Raw genomic sequence first — 7,442 nt, forward strand, 5'->3', positions numbered from 1 at the left:
GCCTCCACTACGTCATTTTCTAGGCTATTCCACTGCCTGACAACTCTATGACTGAAGAAATACTTCCTAATATCTCTCTGACTCATTTGTGTCTTCAACTTCCAATTGTGGCCTCTTGTTTCTGTGTCCCCTCCCTAGAACATCCTGTCTTTGTCCACCTTGTGTATTCCACGCAGTATTTTATATGTTGTTATCATGTCTTTCCTGTCCCTCCTGTCCTCCAGTGTCGTCAGGCCGATTTCCCTTAATCTTTCTTCATAGGACATTCCCCTTAGCTCTGGAACTAACCTTGTCGCAAACCTTTGTACTTTCTCTAGTTTCTTGACGTGCTTTATCAAGTGCGGGTTCCAAACAGGTGCTGCATACTCCAGTATGGGCCTGACATACACGGTGTACAGTGTCTTGAACGATTCCTTACTAAGGTATCGGAATGCTGTTCTCAGGTTTGCCAGGCGCCCATATGCTGCAGCAGTTATCTGATTGATGTGTGCTTACCTGGAGTTTACCTGGAGAGAGTTCCGGGGGTCAACGCCCCCGCGGCCCGGTCTGTGACCAGGCCTCCTGGTGGATCAGAGCCTGATCAACCAGGCTGTTGCTGCTGGCTGCACGCAAACCAACGTACGAGCCACAGCCCGGCTGATCCGGAACTGACTTTAGGTGCTTGTCCAGTGCCAGCTTGAAGACTGCCAGGGGTCTGTTGGTAATCCCCCTTATGTGTGCTGGGAGGCAGTTGAACAGTCTCGGGCCCCTGACACTTATTGTATGGTCTCTTAACGTGCTAGTGACACCCCTGCTTTTCATTGGGGGGATGGTGCATCGTCTGTCAAGTCTTTTGCTTTCGTAGTGAGTGATTTTCGTGTGCAAGTTCGGTACTAGTCCCTCTAGGATTTTCCAGGTGTATATAATCATGTATCTCTCCCTCCTGCGTTCCAGGGAATACAGGTTTAGGAACCTCAAGCGCTCCCAGTAATTGAGTTTTTTTATCACTGTTATGCGCGCCGTGAAAGTTCTCTGTACATTTTCTAGGTCGGCAATTTCACCTGCCTTGAAAGGTGCTGTTAGTGTGCAGCAATATTCCAGCCTAGATAGAACAAGTGACCTGAAGAGTGTCATCATGGGCTTGGCCTCCCTAGTTTTGAAGGTTCTCATTATCCATCCTGTCATTTTTCTAGCAGATGCGATTGATACAATGTTATGGTCCTTGAAGGTGAGATCCTCCGACATAATCACTCCCAGGTCTTTGACGTTGGTGTTTCGCTCTATTTTGTGGCCAGAATTTGTTTTGTACTCTGATGAAGATTTAATTTCCTCATGTTTACCATATCTGAGTAATTGAAATTTCTCATCGTTGAACTTCATATTGTTTTCTGCAGCCCACTGAAAGATTTGGTTGATGTCCACCTGGAGCCTTGCAGTGTCTGCAATGGAAGACACTGTCATGCAGATTCGGGTGTCATCTGCAAAGGAAGACAAGGTGCTGTGGCTGACATCCTTGTCTATGTCGGATATGAGGATGAGGAACAAGATGGGAGCGAGTACTGTGCCTTGTGGAACAGAGCTTTTCACCGTAGCTGCCTCGGACTTTACTCTGTTGACGACTACTCTCTGTGTTCTGTTAGTGAGGAAATTATAGATCCATCGACCGACTTTTCCTGTTATTCCTTTAGCACGCATTTTGTGCGCTATTACGCCATGGTCACACTTGTCGAAGGCTTTTGCAAAGTCTGTATATATTACATCTGCATTCTTTTTGTCTTCTAGTGCATTTAGGACCTTGTCGTAGTGATCCAATAGTTGAGACAGACAAGAGCGACCTGTTCTAAACCCATGTTGCCCTGGGTTGTGTAACTGATGGGTTTCTAGATGGGTGGTGATCTTGCTTCTTAGGACCCTTTCAAAGATTTTTATGATATGGGATGTTAGTGCTATTGGTCTGTAGTTATTTTTTTTTGCTGTTGCTTTACTGCCCCCTTTGTGGAGTGGGGCTATGTCTGTTGTTTTTAGTAACTGTGGGACGACCCCCGTGTCCATGCTCCCTCTCCATAGGATGGAAAAGGCTCGTGATAGGGGCTTCTTGCAGTTCTTGATGAACACAGAGTTCCATGAGTCTGGCCCTGGGGCAGAGTGCATGGGCATGTCATTTATCGCCTGTTCGAAGTCATTTGGCGTCAGGATAACATCGGATAGGCTTGTGTTAATCAAATTTTGTGGCTCTCATAAAAAATTCATTTTGATCTTCGACTCTCAGTTTTGTTAGCGGCTTGCTAAAAACTGAGTCATATTGGGACTTGAGTAGCTCACTCATTTCCTTGCTGTCATCTGTGTAGGACCCATCTTGTTTAAGTAGGGGCCCAATACTGGACATTGTTCTCGATTTTGATTTGGCATAGGAGAAGAAATACTTTGGGTTTCTTACGATTTCATTTATGGCTTTTAGTTCTTCCCGCGATTCCTGACTCCTAAAGGATTCTTTTAGCTTAAGTTCGATGCTTGCTATTTCTCTGACCAGTGTCTCCCTACGCATTTCAGATATATTGACCTCTTTTAGCCGCTCTGTTATTCTTTTCCGTCGCCTGTAAAGGGAGCGCCTGTCTCTTTCTATACTCACCCCAAGATCTTTCTCCTTAAGTGAGGTTTGCATTCTTTGGCCACCTAGCCTATACTCTGTCTGTGGTCTTCTGTGCCCTTTCCCTATCTTCATGACTTTGCATTTGGCAGGATTAAATTCGAGAAGCTATTTACTGGACCAGGTGTCCAGTCTGTCCAGGTCTCTTTGAAGTCCTGCCTGGTCCTCATCTCATTTAATTCTCCTCATTAACTTCACATCATCTGCAAACAGGGACACTTCTGAGTCTAACCCTTCCATCATGTCGTTCACATATACCAAAAATAGCACTGGTCCTAGGACCGACCCCTGTGGGACCCCGCTCGTCACAGGTGCCCACTGTGATACATCATTACGTACCATGACTCGTTGTTGCCTCCCTGTCAGGTATTCTCTGATCCATTGCAGTGACCTTCCTGTTATATGCGCCTGATGCTCTAGCTTCTGCACTAATCTCTTGTGAGGAACTGTGTCAAAGGCCTTCTTGCAGTCCAAGAAGATGCAATCAACCCACCCCTCTCTCTCATGTCTTACTTCTGTTATTTTATCATAAAACTCCAGAAGGTTTGTGACACAAGATTTGCCTTCCGTGAATCCGTGCTGGTTGGCATTTATACTCTTGTTCCATTCCAGGTGCTCCACCACTCTCCTCCTGATAATCTTCTCCATAATTTTGCATACTATACACGTCAATGACACAGGTCTATAGTTTAGTGCCTCTTTTCTGTCTCCTTTTTTAAAAATGGGAACTACAGCCTTATCACCTGGTCCTTGACTGTTGTCTTCCTCCTAATGTGGCTATACAGCAGTTTCGGGTCAGATTTGACTTTCGATGCTATGTCGTTTTCATACTGTCGCTGGGCCTCCCTCCTTATCTGTGCATACTCGTTTCTGGCTCTTCTACTAATCTCCTTGTTTTCCTGGGTCCTATGCCTCCTGTACCTTTTCCATTCTCTGTTGCACTTAGTTTTTGCCTCCCTACGCCTTCGGGTAAACCAAGGACTCGTTTTGGTCTTCCTATTATTTCTGTTTCCCTTGGGAACAAAACTTTCCTCTGCCTCCTTGCACTTTGTTGCCACATATTCCATCATCTCGTTTACTGATTTTCCTACCATTTCTCTGTCCCACTGAACCTCCTGCAGGAAGTTTCTCATACATGTGTAGTTCCACCTTTTATAGTGTGTGTGTACTCACCTATTTGTGGTTGCAGGGGTCGAGTCCTAGCTCCTGGCCCCGCCTCTTCACCGGTTGCTACTAGGCCCTCTCTCTCCCCGCTCCATGAGTGTGTGTGTGTGTGTGTACTCACCTATTTGTACTCACCTATTTGTGGTTGCAGGGGTCGAGTCCTAGCTCCTGGCCCCGCCTCTTCACCGGTTGCTACTAGGCCCTCTCTCCCCCCGCTCCATGAGCTTTATCAAACCTCGTCTTAAAACTGTGTATGGTTCCTGCCTCCACTACGTCATTTTCTAGGCTATTCCACTGCCTTACAACTCTATGACTGAAGAAATACTTCCTAATATCTCTCTGACTCATTTGTGTCTTCAACTTCCAATTGTGGCCTCTTGTTTCTGTGTCCCCTCCCTAGAACATCCTGTCTTTGTCCACCTTGTGTATTCCACGCAGTATTTTATATGTTGTTATCATGTCTTTCCTGTCCCTCCTGTCCTCCAGTGTCGTCAGGCCGATTTCCCTTAATCTTTCTTCATAGGACATTCCCCTTAGCTCTGGAACTAACCTTGTCGCAAACCTTTGTACTTTCTCTAGTTTCTTGACGTGCTTTATCAAGTGCGGGTTCCAAACAGGTGCTGCATACTCCAGTATGGGCCTGACATACACGGTGTACAGTGTCTTGAACGATTCCTTACTAAGGTATCGGAATACTGTTCTCAGGTTTGCCAGGCGCCCATATGCTGCAGCAGTTATCTGATTGATGTGTGCTTACCTAGAGTTTACCTGGAGAGAGTTCCGGGGGTCAACGCCCCCGCGGCCCGGTCTGTGACCAGGCCTCCTGGTGGATCAGAGCCTGATCAACCAGGCTGTTGCTGCTGGCTGCACGCAAACCAACGTACGAGCCACAGCCCGGCTGATCCGGAACTGACTTTAGGTGCTTGTCCAGTGCCAGCTTGAAGACTGCCAGGGGTCTGTTGGTAATCCCCCTTATGTGTGCTGGGAGGCAGTTGAACAGTCTCGGGCCCCTGACACTTATTGTATGGTCTCTTAACGTGCTAGTGACACCCCTGCTTTTCATTGGGGGGATGGTGCATCGTCTGCCAAGTCTTTTGCTTTCGTAGTGAGTGATTCTCGTGTGCAAGTTCGGTACTAGTCCCTCTAGGATTTTCCAGGTGTATATAATCATGTATCTCTCCCTCCTGCGTTCCAGGGAATACAGGTTTAGGAACCTCAAGCGCTCCCAATAATTGAGGTGTTTTATCTCCGTTATGCGCGCCGTGAAAGTTCTCAGTACATTTTCTAGGTCGGCAATTTCACCTGCCTTGAAAGGTGCTGTTAGTGTGCAGCAATATTCCAGCCTAGATAGAACAAGTGACCTGAAGAGTGTCATCATGGGCTTGGCCTCCCTAGTTTTGAAGGTTCTCATTATCCATCCTGTCATTTTTCTAGCAGATGCGATTGATACAATGTTATGGTCCTTGAAGGTGAGATCCTCCGACTTGATCACTCCCAGGTCTTTGACGTTGGTGTTTCGCTCTATTTTGTGGCCAGAATTTGTTTTGTACTCTGATGAAGATTTAATTTCCTCATGTTTACCATATCTGAGTAATTGAAATTTCTCATCGTTGAACTTCATATTGTTTTCTGCAGCCCACTGAAAGATTTGGTTGATGTCCGCCTGGAGCTTTGCAGTGTCTGCAATGGAAGACACTGTCATGCAGATTCGGGTGTCATCTGCAAAGGAAGACACGGTGCTGTGGCTGACATCCTTGTCTATGTCGGATATGAGGATGAGGAACAAGATGGGAGCGAGTACTGTGCCTTGTGGAACAGAGCTTTTCACCGTAGCTGCCTCGGACTTTACTCTGTTGACGACTACTCTCTGTGTTCTGTTAGTGAGGAAATTATAGATCCATCGACCGACTTTTCCTGTTATTCCTTTAGCACGCATTTTGTGCGCTATTACGCCATGGTCACACTTGTCGAAGGCTTTTGCAAAGTCTGTATATATTACATCTGCATTCTTTTTGTCTTCTAGTGCATTTAGGACCTTGTCGTAGTGATCCAATAGTTGAGACAGACAAGAGCGACCTGTTCTAAACCCATGTTGCCCTGGGTTGTGTAACTGATGGGTTTCTAGATGAGTGGTGATCTTGCTTCTTAGGACCCTTTCAAAGATTTTTATGATATGGGATGTTAGTGCTATTGGTCTGTAGTTCTTTGCTGTTGCTTTACTGCCCCCTTTGTGGAGTGGGGCTATGTCTGTTGTTTTTAGTAACTGTGGGACGACCCCCGTGTCCATGCTCCCTCTCCATAGGATGGAAAAGGCTCGTGATAGGGGCTTCTTGCAGTTCTTGATGAACACAGAGTTCCATGAGTCTGGCCCTGGGGCAGAGTGCATGGGCATGTCATTTATCGCCTGTTCGAAGTCATTTGGCGTCAGGATAACATCGGATAGGCTTGTGTTCATCAAATTTTGTGGCTCTCTCATAAAAAATTCATTTTGATCTTCGACTCTCAGTCTGGTTAGCGGCTTGCTAAAAACTGAGTCATATTGGGACTTGAGTAGTTCACTCATTTCCTTGCTGTCATCCGTGTAGGACCCATCTTGTTGAAGTAGGGGCCCAATACTGGACGTTGTTCTCGATTTTGATTTGGCATAGGAGAAGAAATACTTTGGGTTTCTTTCGATTTCATTTATGGCTTTTAGTTCTTCCCGCGATTCCTGACTCCTAAAGGATTCTTTTAGCTTAAGTTCGATGCTTGCTATTTCTCTGACCAGTGTCTCCCTACGCATTTCAGATATATTGACCTCTTTTAGCCGCTCTGTTATTCTTTTCCGTCGCCTGTAAAGGGAGCGCCTGTCTCTTTCTGTTTTACATCTACTCCTCCTTTTTCTTAGAGGAATAAGCCTTGTGCATACATCGAGTGCCACCGAGTTAATCTGTTCTAGGCATAAGATGGGGTCTGTGCTGCTTAGTATATCTTCCCAGCTTATATCGGTTAGGACTTGGTTTACTTGGTCCCACTTTATGTTTTTGTTATTGAAGTTGAATTTGGTGAATGCTCCGGAGACATGCTCGGTGTTACCTGGAGTTTACCTGGAGAGAGTTCCGGGGGTCAACGCCTCCGCGGCCCGGTCTGTGACCAGGCCTCCTGGTGGATCAGAGCCTGATCAACCAGGTTGTTGCGGCTGGCTGCACGCAAACCAACGTACGAGCCACAGCCTGGCTGATCAGGAACAGACTTTAGGTGCTTGTCCAGCGCCAGCTTGAAGACTGCCAGGGGTCTGTTGGTAATCCCCCTTATGTGTGCTGGGAGGCAGTTGAACAGTCTCGGGCCCCTGACACTTATTGTATGGTCTCTTAACGTGCTAGTGACACCCCTGCTTTTCATTGGGGGGATGGTGCATCGTCTGCCAAGTCTTTTGCTTTCGTAGTGAGTGATTTTCGTGTGCAAGTTCGGTACTAGTCCCTCTAGGATTTTCCAGGTGTATATAATCATGTATCTCTCCCTCCTGCGTTCCAGGGAATACAGGTTTAGGAACCTCAAGCGCTCCCAGTAATTGAGTTTTTTTATCACCGTTATGCGCGCCGTGAAAGTTCTCTGTACATTTTCTAGGTCGGCAATTTCACCTGCCTTGAAAGGTGCTGTTAGTGTGCAGCAA

Source organism: Cherax quadricarinatus, chromosome 2 (assembly GCF_038502225.1).
Source record: "Cherax quadricarinatus isolate ZL_2023a chromosome 2, ASM3850222v1, whole genome shotgun sequence".
Lineage (NCBI taxonomy): Eukaryota > Metazoa > Arthropoda > Malacostraca > Decapoda > Parastacidae > Cherax > Cherax quadricarinatus.